The sequence below is a fragment of the Podarcis melisellensis genome, assembly GCF_964234715.1.
Source record: "Podarcis melisellensis genome assembly, chromosome: W".
Taxonomy (NCBI): domain Eukaryota; kingdom Metazoa; phylum Chordata; class Lepidosauria; order Squamata; family Lacertidae; genus Podarcis; species Podarcis melisellensis.
The window spans coordinates 35,927,831-35,948,655 of NC_138535.1; the positions used below are offsets into that span (position 1 = coordinate 35,927,831).

Genomic DNA, 20,825 nt, shown 5'->3' on the forward strand with positions numbered 1-20,825 from the left:
CCACAGGGATGAGTCCTTTTCTGGCAAATTATGGGTGTCATCCCCGGGCATTCCCAGGAGAAGGAGGGGAGAGGTGGAGCGTGCCGGCGGCGGAACATTTTGTTGAAGAGATGGAAGCGATCCACCGTCAGCTTCAACTTAACTTAGAGAAAGCCAAGGAAGAATATAAGAAGCAAGCAGACAGAAATAGGAGGGAAGGTGAAACTATAAGGGTGGGAAACCGGGTGTGGCTATCCACCCAAGGACTACCGTTCAAGGGAGGGAGTAAGAAATTGAGACCCAAAAGATTGGGACCCTTTGAGGTCATACAGCAGGTCAACCCAGTAGCATTCAAACTCAGACTGCCCAGTCACATGAAATTGCACCCAGTATTTCACAGGTCATTACTGTCGCCGTACCGAGAGGGACGTGAGTGGGGGGAGAGTGAGAGAGAGGTCACCCAAACGCCCGTGATAGAAGAGAGAGAACGTGACATGAACGTGGCAGGAATCATTGATTCCAGGTGGAAGGGGAATCAGGTGGAATATCTGGTAGAATGGGAGGGGGAAGTAGAGTCGGAAAACACTTGGGTACCAGCAGAGGTAGTCAATGACGAGGTTTTAATAGAAACATTTCATCAGCGTTTCCCAAAAAGACCGCAACCCGTGGCACGATTTAGAAGGGAACACTTTGGGACCACCGATGAGGAAGGAGAGTTTGAAGGGTACCCAGAGTCAGGGGTGGGTGAGGAAGCCGACTCCGACGAAGAAGAGGAAGACGGGGAGAGAGACGGTACGCCGTGGCTAGAAGTGTTTGAATCCTCGGACGACGAGGAGAGTTCCTTCAGGGGCTTTCCGCCCTCACCGCCAGTGGGAGAGGAGGCGGGGGGGGTGAAGGGGGCCCTGGGGGGGAGGTGGATGTCAGGGAAATGCCATTGGAGGGACAGGTGGTGGAAAGGCTCCAGGAGAATAGGAGAGACTCTGCAGCAGAAGAAGGAACCAGCAGGGGGAGAGCAGGAGTTCCAGCGGAAGGGGAGTCGGAGGGGAGGCTCTGGGATACTTCTAGTGAGAATAGTGAAGAGGTAACAAGACCCCCGTTAGGAACTCCCACCCTTCGCCGGAAACTGTCACGCAGAGAGTCACGAAGGCGCATGTCCGTCAAACAGCTTTTATGTTGGAGTAAATTCCGTAGACGCCCACTGTCAGATTCTACCAGCGACTGACGGAGTCATGCTTTGGGGGCTCCGTTAGTGCCTCGGTTTGGTTGACCAGCCAAACCCCAGAGGGATCAAGCTTTTACGCACAAGCAGCTCATTATCCCATCACAACAGGTTTCCTGCCAGACAGGAGTCTGTTGTAGGCCGCCCCTTCTGTGATGTATGTATCGTTTTTCGCTGTATCGAATCGTATCCTTTTTGCTGTATCTTTCTCATTGACTTTAAGAATGGATCTGAATGTATTTTTCCTCAAAATGCTGTCCTTTTCTAAATGTATCCAAATGTATCCGAATGGGTTTTTGTATTTCCCCCCAATCTCATCGCCTAGAGAATGTTCCTTAAATGTAACAATCACTTGTTCCAAATGTATTTGATTCAAATGTATTTAAGGCCCCACTTTTCCCATGGTGTCCTGTTGTGTGGTCGGAAAGTACTCTTTATTGTTTGATTTGGGTTAATGTCAGAATAAAAGCGAGTTCCTTCAAAACAACACATTCCTTTTTATCTTACCAATTTCTCACATTGTAAGAAGCGGAAGAAGAAACCATAGAGAGCATTCCTATTTTCCTTCTGATCAATGAAGTCAAACGTTACAATTATCCATTTGAGAATGAGCACCTATAGGGAGAAGACAGATCTCAGTAAGCCAAAGCAAGGCCAAGACAACCAACCCCTTCTGGAATATGGTCAGCGTGTACAACATCTAGCTGAATCATCACCAGGATAACTAAGTCAGACTGGGGGAAATATCATTCTTCAGAACCAAGACATCATTGCCATGCTTTCCAAGTTACCTGAAAGTCACTAGAACACTTGCGAGCACAGAGCCAAGACGCAGCTGAAAGAAGAGAATCCTCTGTTCTTACGGAAATGGGAATCAGAGTCTTCAGTAGCCTAGTGCTTATCACTGTGCCTGCAAGACCTTGAAAGACACTGCTGAACATGCTGAACAACTTCACTCTTGATAATTTCTCACAAGTTCGAAGCAGCCCCGGTTCTTGTTAAGGGAGAAGGCAGGGCAATGCAGCTCCGTTGACATACTTTGCTGCCAAGGGGAAAGAGAAGAAGCCAAAACATGTTTTCTTTACCAAGCTTGGCACTGAGTGCGAGTTCAGCAAGTTCTGAATTTCTTCTGGTGCCAAGCCTCTCTCTTGCGCAATCTTTTCCACAGTCTCCAAAGGACTCTGCAAAGCTCCCTGCTTCCGTGAGGCACTATCTTGAATTAGGAAAAAGTCCAAGTGTGATTCAAATCCATTCGAAAAACCGTCCTCATGCATGATGGCCTCTCCAATGGCTTGCTTTACCATCAATTGGCAAGGGAGCCCCATTGAGATGCCATGGCATTTGGAAAACTCTGGAATGCTGGACTTGCCTTTTGCTTTCTTGCTCCTTCGTTCAGTGGGTAGGTAGGTGTAGGTCGGGGCAAGTCGAAAGCTTCCTTGAAATTCCTCAGCCCCAGCCAGCATTGCCAATGGGCAGGATGGTGAGAATTGTAGCTCAGCAACGTCTGGAGAGCCAGAGGTTACCCTCACCTGTTTTATCAGTTAGTGTGCTAAGATCTGGGCACAAGCCCAATTCAGCTGACGGTACTTAACAAGGGCTTGCTTTACACAAAACATGAGAGCTAATACACTATTCTGCTCCAATATACAAAACAGCCCCTTCTCTAGAGAAAGCTCAAGAAAATACAAACTTTGGGGTTTGTAGATGGTTGTAAAGGTTTCCATTTCACTAGTTGGAAACAGCTTCCAGGCTAGGCAGGACCAAGGTTGCTTTGTAACTGTTCCTGTCTGCCTGCTTGCCATCGTGCATATTTGTAAACCATTTCTGCCAAAATATCTACATCTGCAATAGTAGTTTCTGGAAGCAGACCCTGCAGTAGTGCACACTCCATGAAGTCCATATGAAGAGTGTTACGGAATGGAGGGGGGGGCATATGAATGAAGTCTTACTCCCGAGTAAGAGACGTAGAGCCCGAGGCGATGACCTCAAGGGAACCCTGCCACACTAGGGCTCCCCTCGCCCCGTCCCAACGTTGCACCAAGCACCGCACAAAAGTCCAAAACCCCGAGAAGAAAGCGCCATTTCTGACCCCGTATCCCGATGCTATACACGATTGATGCATTTTATGAATGAACAATGCATTTGTTTTTGTTTTTTTTAAAGATATTTATTAAAGTTTTGAGAGTTATACAGAAAAAAGAAAAAAACAATAGCAAAAACAAAACACAAACACAGAAAATAACAGATATATATATATATATATAAGACAAAATACAAAACTAAAAACTATTTAAAAACAAATAAGGTTTTGTTCCCTTATTTTCTTATAACTTACTTCCCCGACCTCCTCATACCTCCCCTTTCTGTATTCCAATTTCTAATTATTAATTCAACAAATCCTCTCCCTTAATTTTCATTTAATTTTTAACCTTTCTTTTCTTTTTACTTAATCATTACAGCTGAAAACCACTTACTTTCTAAACCAACATCATTCTAACATTCATTAATTTTGCAGTATTTCCTGAGATAATCCTTAAATTTCTTCCAATCTTCTTCCGCCGTCTCTCTTCCCTGGTCTCGGATTCTGCCAGTCATTTCTGCCAGTCCCATGTAGTCTATCACCTTCATCTGCCATTCTTCCAAGGTGGGTAGATCTTGTGTCTTCCAATACTTTGCGATGAGTATTCTTGTTGCTGTTGTAGCGTACATAAAGAATGTTCTATCCTTCTTTGGCACCAATTGGCCGACCATGCCCAGGAGAAAGGCCTCTGGTTTCTTCAGGAAGGTAAATTTAAATACCTTTTTCAGTTCATTATATATCATTTCCCAGAACGCCTTAATCTTTGGGCACGTCCACCAAAGGTGAAAGAACGTACCTTCATTTTCTTTGCATTTCCAACATTTATTATCAGGCAAGTGGTAAATTTTTGCAAGCTTGACTGGGGTCATGTACCACCTATAAATCATTTTCATAATATTTTCTCTTAGGGCATTACATGCCGTAAATTTCATACCGGTGGTCCACAACTGTTCCCAGTCAGCAAACATATCTTGTGCCCACTTGATCATGGCTGATTTAACTGTTTCATCCTGCGTATTCCATTTCAACAGCAAGTTATACATTTTTGACAAATTCTTAATTTTGGGTTCTAACAATTCTGTTTCCAATTTTGATTTTTCCACCTGGAAGCCAATTTTCTTGTCCAACTTGTAAGCCTCCATTATTTGATAATAATGAAGCCAGTCTCGCACTTTATCTTTTAATTTCTCAAAACTCTGCAATTTCAGTTTATCCCCTTCTTGTTCCAGAATTTCCCAATATTTCGGCCATTTGGACTCCATATTGAGTCTTTTCACAGCCTTTGCCTCCATTGGCGACAACCACCTTGGAGTCTTATTTTCCAGCAAGTCTTTATATTTCATCCAAACATTATACAATGCTTTCCTGACAATATAATTTTTAAAAGCTTTATGAGCTTTAACCTTGTCGTACCACAAGTATGCATGCCACCCAAAAATATTGTTAAAACCTTCTAAATCCAAAATGTCTGTATTCTCAAGAAGCAGCCAGTCTTTCAACCAGCAGAAAGCTGCTGATTCATAATAAAGTTTAAAATCCGGCAGGGCAAATCCCCCCCTTTCCTTTGCATCAGTTAAAATCTTAAATTTTATTCTGGGTTTCTTGCCCTGCCAGACAAATTTAGAAATGTCTTTTTGCCACTTCTTGAAACAGTCCATCTTGTCCACAATTTGCAGTGTTTGAAACAAAAACAACATTCTAGGCAATACATTCATCTTTATAGCTGCAATTCGACCAGACAAGGAAAGCTTCAAATTTGACCAGATTTCTAAATCTTTTTTCACTTCTGTCCAACATTTCTCATAGTTATCTTTAAATAAATTCACATTTTTAGCTGTCATGTTAATCCCCAAATATTTCACTTTCTTAACCACAGTTAGACCTGTCTCATTCTGAAACCTCTCTTTTTCGATAGCTGTTAAATTTTTCTCTAATACCTTAGTTTTTAACTTGTTCAGTTTAAATCCTGCTACTTGACCAAACTCTTGAATTAATTCTAAAACCCTTTTAGTACTAGATTCTGGCTCTTGTAATGTAAGTACAAGATCATCTGCAAATGCTCTCAATTTGTACTGTTTGGCTCCGACCTGTACACCTTTAACCAGCTGGTCTCTTCTGATCATGTTCAGCAAGACCTCCAGGGCTGATATAAAAAGTAGTGGGGAGATTGGGCACCCCTGACGTGGAATGAACAATGTATTTGCATGAGGATGCGCTCTAGCCTATCAGATGGTGTTGAATGTAGCCCTTCAGCCAATCGCAGCAATGCCATGGCTCTGCAGAGGCAGCTCAGCTCCAGCTGTTTTGCACGCTCCACTGAGCGCTGACAAGGTGATGACAGCTCCCGCTGCGAGAACAACGGACTGAGTCAATCGAAACCTCGTTACCCTGTTAATCCAATCAAAACTTGATGTTGTTTAGTCGTTTAGTCGTGTCCGACTCTGCGTGACCCCCTGGACCAGAGCACGCCAGGCCCTCCTGTCTTCCACTGCCTCCCGCACTTTGCTCAAACTCATGCTGGTAGCTTAGAGAACACTGTCCAACCATCTCGTCCTCTGTCGTCCCCTTCTCCTAGTGCCCCCCATCTTTCCCAACATCAGGGTCTTTTCCAGGGAGTCTTCTCTTCTCCTGAGGTGGCCAAAGTCTTGGAGCCTCAGCTTCAGGATGTGTCCTTCCAGTGAGCACTCAGGGCTGATTTCCTTCAGAATGGATAGGTTTGATCTTCTTGCAGTCCATGGGACTCTCAAGAGTCTCCTCCAGCAGCAGAATTCAAAAGAATCAATTCTTTGGTGAATGTAAGCGGTATTGGCTTAGGCATTGATTGGACCTGACTATATCTGACTCCTGCCCATTGTGCAGGAAGTCCCAGCAGGGGGAGCCCTGTCGATGCGAACCAACTCAAGCTCCCCCTGGTGCTCCCGTCGGGGTCGTGTCAAGGCCTTAGTCCCCCAGCCGGGCTTCAGACTAGATCAACACCCCCGGATTCCTTTAACGGAATACCCTTAAGCATGGAGGGGCAGGTGGTGGCCACACCTCCCCTCCCCCACACAAGGTCAAACAATGCCTAACCGCAATAGAATGTCCTGGGAGATTGAAACCAGTAGGAGAACACTTCAATCTCCCAGGACATTCTATACAAGATCTCAAAGTAGCTGTTCTACTACAAAGGAATTTCAGAAATAGACTGGAAAGAGAAGCTGCTGAATTGCAACTTATTACCAAACTTAAAACCATGGAGAGACCTGGTCTGAACAAAGACATTGGATTCTTATCTCATTATACATGACAAAGCCATTTTTCACCTTCTCACCCCTTGCTTTTTCCTGTAAGACCTATTGCAGTCGTTAAGAGTCGTCAACAGGCTCATCACAGCTATCACCCATTCCCACCACCCTTCTGAGTAATACCCCTCCCCACCTTCTCACTATATAGAAGGGTCTGGTGACTTCTGTTTCAGTGTATCTGAAGAAGTGTGCATGCACACGAAAGCTCATACCAAGAACTAACTTAGTTGGTCTTTAAGGTGCTACTGGAAGGATTTTTTTTTTGTTTTGACTATGGCAGACCAACACGGCTACCTATCTGTATGTTGCTTTAAGTGTATATTTGACATTCTTCAGATTGTTTTATTTATGTTTTAATATGCTGTAAACTGCTTTGATTTTTTTCTTGAAAATATAAAGCGCTATAGAAATGAAATAAATAATAATAATAATAATAATAATAATAATAATAATAATAATAATAACAATAATGTTCATTGAAATGTTGTGTCCAAAGACTGCAGCCGATGAAGAGATCACCCCTCCCTCAATTTTCTATCAGATTATTTAGATTTGGTAAATAATTCTTATTGCTATTCTTATTGTATTGATTATTATAATTGATTTATGTAGTTCTGACGGTTTAGCTGCCTTGAGCATGAAAATAGAAAGGCAGGATACAAACCTAATCTAATAAAGAGCCCTCCTCCTCCTCCTCCTCCTCCTGAGCCTGGGGCAGGACCGTAGCCTGAGAGAGAGAGGGTTGCACAGTTCCCTGATTCTTTTGGAGGAATTCCACACCACACATTTAAAGCTCTTACACCACTTGAAAGAGTCCAGGCTTTCCCTCAAGAATCCTGGGAACTGTAGTTTGCCAAGGGTGCTGAGAGATGTTAGATCTGTAGCAAACAGAGGTTCCCAGGATGTGTTGGGTGAATCTGTGACTCTTAGTGCAATGCTTCTTGAAATGTGTGGTTGTGACCATTGCCCTCATAACAGCACTGGGGTTCGGATTGTAGTGTGTGTGTGTGTGTGTGTGTGTGTGTGTGTGTGTGTTGCAGAATGGTTTAATTAGCTCATTCTCCTCCTAGCACATCGTCTTCATTCAACTCTGGCTGTTGAATGAATGCTTTCTTATAATCATTCTGATGTTTAAGTGGGCTTTGGCCTCCTTCCAGACAGCAGCTTGAAAGGGAAGCAGAGGAAAGCTCAAATGATGACAGAAGGCAGGGGCATCCCACAACCAAGAGTTTTGGTTTGGATGTGACACTTTGAGACTTCCCCAAGCCATCCCGAAGCCCCCATTTCACTCTGGTCCATCTGAGTATCTCCTTTCCACCCATGCCTCCCCTCCCCCCCAAATATTCACAATTAAGAAATCAGAAAACAACCCCCACCTCTCTTTCGACAGAACTAGATGGAATGATCAGGCATAGCACCTCCTGCAGAGAGGATAAAACCAAAATGTTTCCAAGGGACACATTTATCAAGCAAGATATCTGCCCATAGCTCAGTCAGTAGAGTGTGAGACTCTGCATCTCAGGGTCGTGGGTTGGAGCCCCACGTTGGGCAAAATATTCCTGCATTGCAGGGGGTGGACTAGATGACTCTTGTGGTCCCTTCCAACTCTACAATTCCATGATATCCTGTGAGGAGTAGTCTGAAGTGAAGGCAGAAGACAGGAGTTGATCATCATGTGAGCTGCGCACAGGTGGGCTGAAGCGAGCTGCTGACCAGTCCTGTGGAGCCTCCTTTTATTGAGACAAATATGCAAGCTAGGCAGATACATTTTGGCCTGTGACCTTTACACACCTTTGGTCCCGAGATCGTGGGGTGGTACAAAGTTATTTTGGCACCTGTTTCCACCGCGTCATTTTCCCCTTGCACAGTGTATGACGAAGGAGACAAAAGGTCTCAGGGACAAAGGTTACAGACAGGACACCGCAGACTGCTGAGACCGCAAAAGGTCAGACAGAGGGAACGATGTTCCAGACAGCCATGACTTTGTCTGTGAGGGGGAGTATGCTACGCACCCCAGGGTCACGCGTGCAGGCAGACTGTGGCTGCCTGCTGGTGGGGAGTGTGCTCCCTCCGGACCCCACTGCCCACTCCGCGATTATCCCTACAGTAGTCAACTGAGTTTTACTCAAAATCAACACAGCCACGTAATTTGTGCCCATCAATTTAAATAGGTCTGCTGTGGAAAGGACTGATGTTGACTACAACCCTGATGTTTTCTGATTATTTTACAGAGCGTTTCCCTCAATACCAAAAAATGGAGGCAGAGACAATTTACTGAATTTCAAAACCACCGAAGCTTTATTGAATGAACGAATCAGTTTATTACAGTCACAAACCAGAATATGGACTTCTACAGAGATAGAGAAAATGTGGAAGAAGAAGAGTTTGGATTTGATATCCCGCTTTATCACTACCCTAAGGAGTCTCAAAGCAGCTAACATTCTCCTTTCCCTTCCTCCCCCACAACAAACAGGTGAGTGGGGCTGAGAGACTTCAGAGAAGTGTGACTGGCCCAAGGTCAGCCAGCAGCTGCATGTGGAGGAGCGGAGACGCGAAGCCGGTTCCCCAGATTACGAGACTACCGCTCTTAACCACTACACCACACTGGCTCTCATATATATGTAGGTTAAAATCAAAATCTATAAGCTAGAACACAGTAAAGAATACAGATGTGAAACTATTAAAATGTGTAGTTTAAGACCTTAACCGCTAATTTAAAATATGCATGTCAATGCTTTATTATAATTAAGGCAGGTAAAATAATTATTACTCTTAATAGTAGTCATTGCTATGAGGCTTCTTGAAGCAATTCAGAATACAATCAACATTAGCAGAACACTTTCCTTTACAAGGACAACTTAAAAAGCAACAATTTAAAAGCAATAAAAAAGTAATATTGCATAGGAAAGAATTCTAAAACAACAGCAACAAGACACAATGAAACAGCAAGCAACAATTGCCACTCCATCATCGCTGAGCCTTGAAACTTGTGTCTTCTCCCCATAATCGAAACTGACATCAAGTCTTATGTCATCTGGAAGAGAATGAAGGAGAAGAGAGATGAATTTCTGCCACCTTTACTGATTCACCAAATTGACCTGGCCCCCATTTACAAGGAGGCTTCCAGGGCTGGGGTTCTATTTATGGATCCTGCCTTTGGTGGCAACGACTCCTTCCAAGCCTGCAGTTTGGCCATCTTTGTGCTGTGGCAGGATTGCACAGCCACATGACCCAGGAGGTCTGCATCAAGCAAGGATGCTGCAGCTACTGAGTGGGCTCTCCTTAGTCTGGAAAGTGCGACTGAGGGAAGCGGCTGGCTCAGGGGGCGTGACCAGCCCTATTTATCGCTGGCGGGGCCGGGGATCTCCCTCTTTTGCCCGACTTGGTTTTTCGCCTGGGGGGGGGGGTGCGAGTTGACGTGCATCAGCAGGACTCCCCCTACTGGTGGTTAACCCTTCCCGGACCTCAAGCGGACGGGCTGAAGCCGGATAGTCGGTTAGGACCAATGCCTAAGCCAATACCACTCATCACCTGTAACCAATAAAGTTGTGGCCATATTTAGCCCATTGACCTGAAATAATTGTGGCATGTGTCTTTATTTCCACAGGCCCCAAACGGCTCTCCACAGGAACACAGTGGTGCATCTCATGTATGTGGGGGGGATTCCAACACTCCCCCCCCCCAATCCCCAGCAAAGGAAAGATAAGGGAAGCATTTCCAGCATTTAAAAGAGCCCTCAGCACAATGCTGTTAGGACAGCAGCCCTGCCTGGAGAGCGAAGGGGGCTGCTAGGAAGGTCGTCAAAGCATCAAGGCATAGATGAGCCAAAGAATGCAATGAAAACTCTCTTAGAGTCAGAGTGACTGACAGGAAGACTGACAGAACCCCTGTCTGTTGCAGTTGATGGCTGAAGAGTTGAGAAACGGAGAAGGGGTAGAGAGAGGGGGGTGTATAGTGGCTAGAATTCTGGACTAGGAGGACCTGGGAGATCCGAGCGCAAATCCCCACTCAGTCATGAAGTGCACTGTTTGATGTTGGGTCCAGTCACTCTCATCCTAGCCTGCCTAACAGGTTTGTTGTGAGGGGAGAAACAGGGGGAAAGGCAAGCCATCAATGCCACCTTGAACTGCTTGGATGAAAAGTGGGCTACGAATGTAATAAAAAGCATCCCCAAATAATGATCATGGAAGGTCTAGTCCAACCCCCTGCAATGCAGGAATCTGCAGCTGTACCTTCTGGGAATCGGGCCTGCAACCTTGGTGCTATCCGCAGCTCCCTCTAACCAGCTGAGCTGCAATGAGATTGGAGGGAGAATGGGAAGGCGGGTGGGAAGAGAAGTTAAGCTGTTCAGGAAGGGGTTAAATTCCATGGGGATGCTGGCCGTGTGGGGGACCCCAAGCCCTCGCCCCAGAAGATTAAAAGAAAGAAGCAGAAGACATCCTACTTACAGATTCACGATGCTGGCCATCTCTTCAGCTGAAATCCCCTCCTGTTTAAACTCAACTGCTTTAAAATGCTCACACAACACTAACTGTGAACCTTGCCTCCAACCCTATTGCTACTCCTCTCTGTCTAAAGTATACAGGAAAATAGGTGCACAAAATATACAGAGGAAAATGAAATGATAAAGTGAAAGCATTTGCTGAAATACAGTAGAGAACTCACGCCTCCCGAGTTGAGGGAGGCCTTGCTTTGCATGCAGGAGATCCCAGGTTCAGTCCAGGATCTCCACTAGACAGGGCTGGGACTGCCCCCGTCTGAAAACCCTGCAGCGCTGCTGCCAGTCAGTGTAGGCAGTGCTAGGCTAGATTGACTCTGTCAAGTGCAACTTCCTATGAATGCTCCTCTTATACGATTTCTCGAGACACAAGCAAGCTACCTTATCAACGAGTTGTGAGAGTTCATTCATGACTTTTAACAAACAGCAGAAACCATTTTATTATTTCTATGTGAGTACAGAAATCCTGAATATGAAAGGAAGGAAACCTCCTGCCTCTGCAATAAAGGCAGCTGCACTGCTAGGTGAGCTGTCCCGATGCCAACTGAAACAGACCCTCCAAAGGTGAAAAGGGAATTTTGAGCATCTGAGCACAACTGGGCCGTCTTCTGCGTTAACGTGAAGTGCAGGAAGTGATTGCCTTGAGCAGGGGTAGGCAAGCGAAGGCCCGGGGGCCGGACAGTCCGGGAATCAATGTGTTTTTCCATGAGCAGAATGTGTCCTTTCATTTAAAATGCATCTCTGGGTTCTTGGTGGGGCATAGGAATTCGTTCATTTTCTCTCTCCAAAATATAGTCCAGCCCCCCACATGCTGTGAGGGACGGTGGACCAGCCCATGGCTGAAAAAGGTTGCTGGCCTCTGGCCCTTGCTGATTCTACTGAGTCCATCAGTAGATTGTTGTGAAGTGACCTGGCATTTTTAATGAAGTGCAATATAGGCTTGTCTTACATCTTTAACAACAACAACAACAACACAGTAAATTGCACAGAAGAATTCCATGTTGCCTGTGGGAGCGGCTGGGTAGACCTCTTTGCAGCTGCATGATCCATGCATTTGATCTATAAGCAACTGGTCAATCTTCATAATTGGCTCTGGCTTCGTGTAGGAGATTGAACGCATTCTTCTAGTTCTCAGCCCTGTATTCCACCCCCACCCCCCTCCTCCTATACTCGGACGGTGCCGACTACTCATCTCTACAGAGTGAAATGTTTATGAGTCCTGCAGATCTAGTCTCAGACGTCAAAGCTCTACCCCAAAGACGGGGGAGCCTGTGACCTTCTAGAGCATACATTTCTTTGGACTGCTATATGCTGAAGTGAACAAATGTTTTGTCTGAAACCCTTGAGAGCTTCTGTGGGCCGCCCTAGAGACCACTGGGCTAGAGGGATCATGGGGATGACTTGTTCCACAACAGCAGATGGCATGCAGAAATTTAAACTGTAGCAAAGGGAGGTAAACTGTCTAGCTAGCATGCACTCCTCTTAGCCAAAGCCCCAAGAATTGCAAGCGTGGAGCCACACAAACACGCCTGATCTCGACACTGTCTTGGGGGAAACTCCTGATGCTGGAAAATTCATGTGCTCAATTTCTGCTCATTGAGACAGGAGCCAAAGAAAGCACACGCAGAGTAGGGGAGCTCATAAAAAAGGTTTCTTTGGGAGGGGGTGGGTTGAGGTTTGCTCCCATGTGAAAGCGAAAGAGCAGGCTTTCACAGAGAAAAGAGCAGAGTAAGGCGGAACCTACTGGGACCCGTGCTTTCCAGGCACGCTGACGGGAGGGATGAGTCCAGCATTGCATTGTTGGGTCGTATTTCCAGTGACAACTATTTATGACAGAGGTTTACAGAAAATTGATCTAAACCCTCTGCTTGTAAGAGGCTATGGGCATTTGAAGAAGCCCATCATAATCTTTACATGAAATGTATCTTTAGAACACCGGTGGCGTCATGTCCCCATTTGTTGCCTTAGTTTCTCCATCAATGCACCACCCACAATTTGCCATCATATTGGCATCAGGTGTTCTCCAGGCCAGTGAATGTCAGCAACCCCTTCTTCTCAAGCTGCTTCCCCAGTTTCATCCAAAATAGAAAGAAATGCCATTTGGTGGCCCAGTGAGAAGCTTTGGGAAGTAATGAAATACATTTCTGAAAGTTACTTATGGATGCACAAGGTCACCACATCTTTGCTTAAGGTGAATGGAAAGGAACATTTCCCCAGGCGGCACACCACTGTCCCCGAATCTCGTCCGCTGCTTGGTCATTTCAACAGATTGTGTGTACATTTCAGAAAGCTTCCCCTTGCCTACAAATGAAGTGCATGATTTTTCAAAAACTTATTAATGCCCCGTGCTTTTACTTCTGGTGTGGTAAAAAATGGCAGAATCTGGCTATCATTTAAAGCAGTGTAAGACGCTGGTTTACGTTTCCCCTCACATTTGGTGACTAGGTAGGGATATGCAGTTTTGTGTTTTGTTTTTTGAAGAGTTGCTAAGGAGTCCTGCTGCTTCCGAGTTTTATTTTGGGGGTTGTTGTTGTTTTTGTTTACAAAAAGGTAGTCCAGTTGTAACCCTTTTCTAGGTACAATTCTGTACATTCTGGTACTACCTGTTCACTCATGGTCCCTCCAAATCCCTTTGTTTCTTTTAGCAATGTGCCCTTGTGTATCTGCACAAGCTTTTCAAAGCCTGCTACCTTTGCTTACAGAATTTCTCCTGAGGGGCGCTTTGAACATGTCCCGTAATACATGTGGATAAAAGGAATCGCCTTTGTTAATTTCAAAAGCCATTTTATTTCTTCCATGATTTTCCTCTCTTGTTAATTTATTTTGTAAAAGCAAGTGGGGTTTAGTCACCAAAGAGGTGGAGTCTGTGGTTTTGCTCAATAGGTCATGGTCATTTCAAGAGCCATAGGGCCTGAGATGGTTCCAGCTCTAATTTACGTGTAAGATTAGGAGTCCAAGAATGTGGAATCAGTACTGCAGAAGGTCAGTTCTGACATACTTCCCCCCTAAATAGTGGGTGAAGTCCTTTTGGAAAGGACTCAAAGGTTTCAAAGTGTCAAGTTTTGCTGTACTGAAGGACTGTCCATATCTAATCTATTAGAACACTGAACCCTCCTCCCCACTCCAGGAATTTTGCTATCCAGTTGCTCATCTCATTTCCATGGAGGACATTCCAAGAAAGAAAAGTGGGTTTGAATTTGGATAATAAAAGTTTCCAGTCGAGTAGATTTATATATTTTAGTGAAGGTAAGCAACTTAAAATGACCCCAGACCCAGTAAAACTCATTACAAAGAGAAGAGAAACAACATTTAAAAGCAGATACAAATAATGAGGCATTATTCTTTTCTCAAGAAGCCAGCAAAATTTCATCTTTCCTGTTTTATTTTAAGCATGCTTTTTATTCAAGTTTTTAACAAACAACAAGGTGGTAAGCTGCTGACTATAGGCAGACCATCCTTTCTCAAGGGCCATTCCAAATGGGATGAGGTACATCCTGGATAGCATGAAGAACAATCCAGCCCTGGGGTGCATAACGTGAGGTCGAGGAATGCCACAATGGAGAGAAGCCCCTCACCAAGAGAGCTGGCACAAGGGCTGAGAATTGTATCCCGCCTGCTTTCCACAGTAGCATTCCTACTACCCTTCTCCTGATTTGGGGCAATGGGAGAGTCAAATCATTCCCCGCGTCTTCTAGTGGCGAGTCTCAGAGAGCCGCTTTGCTAGGGATAGACAGACAATGGTTGGGAACACTTGGGTTCTTCTGAGCCGCTCTAAGGAAGACCGTATGCTGGATGTCCCACCCGCTGCGCTCCACCAAGGTGCCACTATACTCACAGCAGGAGCTCGTAAGAGCGAGTCGGTAGCTAAGATATAAATCAATTGGGACGTTTGGAACCTGCACACCCCAAAACTGGTACTGGATTCCAGCCCACACCCATCCTTTCAATGGTACCCTCCCCCTCAGCTCACCTGGTGGCAGGCATTCTTGAAGAGGTGGTCCACCAAAAGCCAGATCTCCTTGGCCGCTCAGTGGAGTCATCACCATCCTGGGGTACGATATCCAGAAACTGCTTCTCCTGGAGGTCCAATGACAAGGGGGACTGGCATGAGAGCCTGACAGAATGTGTGCCAGTATGCATTCTTTCCTTGCTCCAGCTGGGTGGACAACTCTTGCCCTCTGAGGCCAGAACTAGGGCTGGGTGATAGCTGACTTTCAACACGGTGATATATCACTAGCTAAACATTGCAATACACCAATATATCACGATGTCTGAAATAAGATGGAGCTATGTAGAGGCATTGGCTGGCTTCACGGTTTCCCCCGCATTGTGATTTCGGCTGCCCCCTGCAGGAGGGCAGGGGAAAGCTGAACCGGCAGAGTCCACAGGGGCTGCAGGAATCTAAAGAAGCATTGTCTGGCTTCACAGTTTCCCCCCACATGGTGTTTTTTGCATAGCACACACACACACATCATGATTCGCAATATATTGCCAGGTCAGAAATTATGAAACCAGTCTCACTATCTAGACTTCAAGCTGATTTGAAAATATATCGCCCGGCCCTAGCCACAGCAAGCATCTCAAGTGGGGAAACAAAAAACTAATTGCTCGCACCCCAAATCCAAGCTCCCCCTCCCCCTATTAATATGCAGCTAGTAATCCTCCCACTCCGGATGTGCAGTTCACCCAAAAGCTTACTGAATATGCAGCTGTGGACATGAGGTTTGGCTAACATTTTATTTAAATTGTTGGAACCTGCCCTGGGACCTTAGGGTGAAGGGCAGGAAATAAGTAACAAAAACAGCAACAGAACATGGATGGGCCTTCATAGGTTGATGGGCTGCAGCCCCAGCCAGCATGATGAGATGAGGGGGTCACATGTTCACCACCCCTTGTCTAGAGCACGTTGCAGAGGCAGGGGTAGAAACTGAGCAACAGCTGGAGCCCCAGCCCACGACTTTGTCTGGGCAATGCAGCACACAGCAGCTGGTGAACAATGCCTCCGGCCTCCTTCCCATCTTCCTCTCCAGGAATGTTCAGGGTGGTTATTTCTATCTCAAGCTACCACATTCAAGAGAAAGAGAAAGAGAGGAGGGGGGAGCAAGAGAGCTTTAGGAGCACAGCAGTGGCAAGCAGCCCATCACTGAAAGTGAGGCATCTAATGATAAGCCTGCATTTTTATCAAAGCTTATATATTTTATTAAGGCTTGCTTGTATTTAAAAATGAGCTTTAAAAAAAGGATTTTCAAATGTTTCATGCCAGGCAGAGAAAAAACCTTGGCTTTTCTCCTAAGACAAGAGGGCCCCATTGATTTATAGTAGAAAAACAATTCTCAAAGTCATAAAAAGGGGAAATTACATATGCTGCCCTTGCAGGCTGAGAAAACACAATTAGGAATGAGTAAATAGTAAAATAATACCAATGTGCCTCCCAGTAAAATGAGCCATATCTTCTTCCTAAGGTTGAAAGGCCAAGAGCAGTGAAAAAGACAACTGACTTGGCTGGAAGAATGAGAGTATTTTTTGGGAAATCTTTTAAAACATTTAGCTGACAGAAAAGAGAGCATTTTTGAAAAGTCTTTTCTAAAGCTGTTTCTTTCTTAAACTGAGAGAGTTAAAAAGGGCAATAAATGTTGGGAAAAGGCAACTGGCTTGGCTGGAGAAGAAGCTTCTTTCTACTTTATTTTTAGGCTGGAAAGGGGGGTGAAAGGGGGAGGTGTAAACTGAAGAGGTTTCTTTTTAAAAGCTGTTTTTTTACTGAGTTCCTTCCTTTTTACTTTGAGAAGCTTTATTCTTTTAAGAGGCTACCTATGATAATGTATGAAATATAATAGCTTAAATATATTGGCTTAAATGTAATTATGCAAAGGATTTAAGGAATGCTAGATTCTTATTTCATATGGTTGTAAGAGTTGTATTTATCCTGAAATTAAGTCAGCCACCAGCCTAGCCCCCCTGCCAGACAGAAGACGCCATCCAAGCACTCTTGATATATAGTTGTCAGGCATTTGTTTAGAAACCTTAAATGAAGGAAATCTTTCAATGTTGATGTGAACTCAAGATCCTTGACATCTGTTGAACATAAAAATGTAAGATTAAACATTTGTTTTAGAAGGCAATAGGGCAAGGAGGGCAAGAGGTGAGCTGGTAATTAAGATTCCATGTAAGATATATTATTACTTATTTGTCATATATATAGCTCTTTGTCTCCCTTATAAGGGCAAGGAAATGGGTGTATCTTTTGTGGGTGTATCTTTTGTGATTGGTTCTACCAAACAGCCAATAGGAATTTCAACCAGGCTGATTGGACAGAGGCAGCCACAGGAGGAGCAAAGGGGGCTGGATTAAGGGAATATAAGTGCTGGCCAGGATGGCAGGAGGCCAGGCCAGAGCTTGGTAACCATATACCACTGAGCCTCTCATTTATTTGTCTGACAAATAAATTAATATTTTAATTTCTCTATTGCTGCGTTGAATATTTCATTCCAGCTAAGCGTTAACCACAAGCAGAGGTGCTACATTTTATGGTGCCCTGTGACTCGGATAAGTGGTCTGCTGGAACGCAGTCCCTTCGCCCTACTGGGCAGGGTACAAGAGAGAGGACAACTGCTTACCCAAAGCGCGCACTGGTAAATTTTTCCAGGGGGAACGCAGAAGACTCGTCTGTCTGATACCCTGCTCACTGGCGGCGACGGACCGGGGGAAACAGGGAACCAACCAAGGGTAAGTGCACAAAGGGATTTTTGGCCCTCCAATTAATTAGGAGGAAGAGAAGTCTTGATCAAACTTCTGCGTCTCAGTAAGGGGAAACTGAGTACGCTAGGTGGTTGGGTACATCAGATGGTGGTCTGGTGGAGGAAAAGGGAAAATTGGGAGGTAGAGTGTGGTGAAGTATCCAGCGCATTGTATGTGTGAGAAAGTACAGAGCAATCTGTAGCTGACCTGAGTGTGGAGTGGGCAGTACTTCGGTTCCTAGTGAGGCGACTCCATCTAGGCAAGGAAACCCACAAAGCGCGTCTGTGAGTGACTGAGTGGATACTTCACAGGGCCATACAATGGGAGTTGGGGGTTCAAAGGGGGAAAATACACCTCTTGAGTGTATGTTAAATAATTTTAAGAAAGCCTTCTCAGGGGCATATGGAGTCAAAATGACGCCAGAGCGCTTGAGAACGTTATGTGAACTAGAATGGCCAAAACAAAGTACTGGATGGCCATCCCAGGGAACCTTTGATATAAATTTAGTAAGCAAACTTTGGTCTGATATCGCCAAAGAAACTGGAGGGTGCCCAGAACAATTTCCATATATAGATTCCTGGCTGAGCACATTAAATAAAAATCCTCCATGGATAAGGGAATGCAAAGTCAAACGATGCAAATTATTGGCTGTAAAAGCCGAAGCTAGGAAAGGAATCTTGCCAAATAAACTTAAACCCATTTTTGAGGGGCCAGAGGAAGAGGTGCTTCCACCCCCACCCTATGCTCCACATCGAAGGGAGCCTAATCCAAACACTCCACCAGTTGTAACCCCAAGGCAAGAAAGTGGAATGAATAATGGGGGTGGAGTCACAGAGCTTGATTCCTTGATAGATTATGATAAATATCTTCAGGAGGCATTGGAGTCCTATAATAAAGCCCAAGCAGAAGTGGTTATTCCACCTGTGACTCCTAATAGACCTCCATCTACAGTCTCCTTTAGTGGAACAACTGATTGCCCACCCCAAACCCCTGTACATCCAAGTCCCAGAGAAATATTACAGAAGTTACAGGGAGACCTTAATCGGTCAGCAAGCAATACAGCCAGGCGTATAAAGCTGCTAAAAGAACGCCTTGGAACAGATACCATCCCTTATGATTTGAGGCCCCTAGAGCAAAGTGAAGAAAAAGGTCACGTAGTAGCCCCTCTTAGAAGAGTATTTGATGCACTTGAGGAGCCTGTGCTGGTTAACGGGCAACCCGGACCACGGCCACCTCGAACTTCGACCCTGCAGTACATTCCATTCACAACTACAGATCTGATGAATTGGAAAACACACACCCCATCTTTTGCAGAAAAACCTCAGGCTATGATGGACTTGGTGACTTCAATAGTAAATACTCATAGCCCTACTTGGACAGATTGTCGCCAGCTCCTAAATACTCTTTTCACCACTGAGGAAAGGAGAGACATAATTGAAAAGGCACAGATATATTTGCGTGAGCAGGCCAGAGTGGGAAATATTTTTAATATTGACCGTCATCTCCAAGACAACTTTCCCTTGGAAGATCCTAATTGGGATCCAAACAATGCAATTCACCTGACCAGACTTACCACCTACCGCCAGACGCTTGTGCAAGGTATCCGCAGGGCATGTCAGAAGCCCACTAATATGTCTAAAGTTTCAGAAGTAGAACAGAAACCAAATGAGAGTCCGGGAAACTTTTTAGAGAGGCTGCAGGAAGCCTATCGTATATGGACTCCTTTTGACCCTGAAGCCCCTGAAAACAGTAGAATGATTACTGCTACATTTGTGGCCCAGTGCGCTTCTGATATTCGTAAGAAAATTCAGAAATCAGAAGGATGGGAAGGGATGCTGATGAGCCAAATTATGGCCATTGCACGCCGAGTTTATCGGAATAGGGATGAGGCTGAGAAACAAGAGAAGAAGAAGTGGCAGAAGGAAAAGATGGTGATGCTAGCCACAGCAGTGAAGCAAGACCACCGCCCCTTAAATGGAGGGAGAGGGCGAGGAAGGAATCCACCATTGGGAAGGAATCAATGTGCAAATTGCAAGAAGGAGGGTCACTGGAAGCGGGAATGTCCTGAACCCTTGAGGTTGGAAGAAGTACGCCCAGGCCCAGGCCCAGGCCCAGGCTCCGGCCCAAGAAACCAGGGACGGGGACGGGGAATGATCCGAGATGGAAGATATCAGAGACCAGGACAGGGACGGAGTAGAGACAATTTCATTGGACTGGCAGAAGAGGATTTTACCCAAGACTAGGAACGACCGGACTCCATAAAGTTAGGCTTCCAGGAGCCCACGGTCACGATTCAATTAGGGAGCCATTTAATAGACTTTATGATTGATACTGGGGCTGAATACTCAGTACTCCCAGAACTATTGCAGAAAAAGGCATCCAAAAGTGTAGTCATTAAAAGTGCCACTGGACAGTCAGCTAAGAGGTCTTTCCTCCAACCTTTGGAATGCCAGATTGGGGGACATCGTTTAACCCATCAGTTTTTGTATATACCTGAGTGTCCAATACCTCTCTTAGGCAGAGATATGCTGTCCAAATTGCAGGCCCAAATCACCTTCACTCCTCGAGGTCCAGAAATGAAACTGCCATCAAAAGCAGCAGGAATAATTACTCTCTCAGTACCTAAGGAACAATCATGGCGCCTAATGTCAGCCTTGCAAGTCCAACCCACATTGGATACAGAATTAAACAAGCTCCTCCGAACTCTACAGGTGCCACCAGGAGTATGGGCCGAAAATAGCCCACCAGGAATGGCTAAGAATATAGCTCCAATTGTAGTAACCCTAAAACCTATGGCTACCCCTGTATCTGTAAGGCAATATCCCTTACCCCGGCGAGCAGCAGAGGGCATCCAGAAACATTTGGACCGCCTATTAAAATATGGTCTGCTTAAGCCTTGCCAATCAGAATGGAACACACCCCTTTTGCCTGTTCGAAAACCTGGGACAGATGAATACAGGCCAGTGCAGGACTTGAGGCTCGTAAACCAGGCTATCGAGACCTTGCACCCAAATGTACCAAACCCATATA

The 20,825-nt window shown here is 45.2% G+C and overlaps 1 pseudogene across 1 annotated transcript in view; it reads right to left on the reverse strand.

Moving 5' to 3' along the window:
* Positions 1-15,021: 15,021 nt before the first annotated feature.
* Positions 15,022-20,825, reverse strand: part of LOC309361248 (inositol polyphosphate 5-phosphatase OCRL-like) — a 29,515-nt pseudogene continuing 23,711 nt past the window's right edge. The window contains exon 13 of the transcript in view: positions 15,022-15,137. The product of the transcript in view is annotated as an inositol polyphosphate 5-phosphatase OCRL-like (transcript). The remainder of the gene's footprint in view (positions 15,138-20,825) is intronic.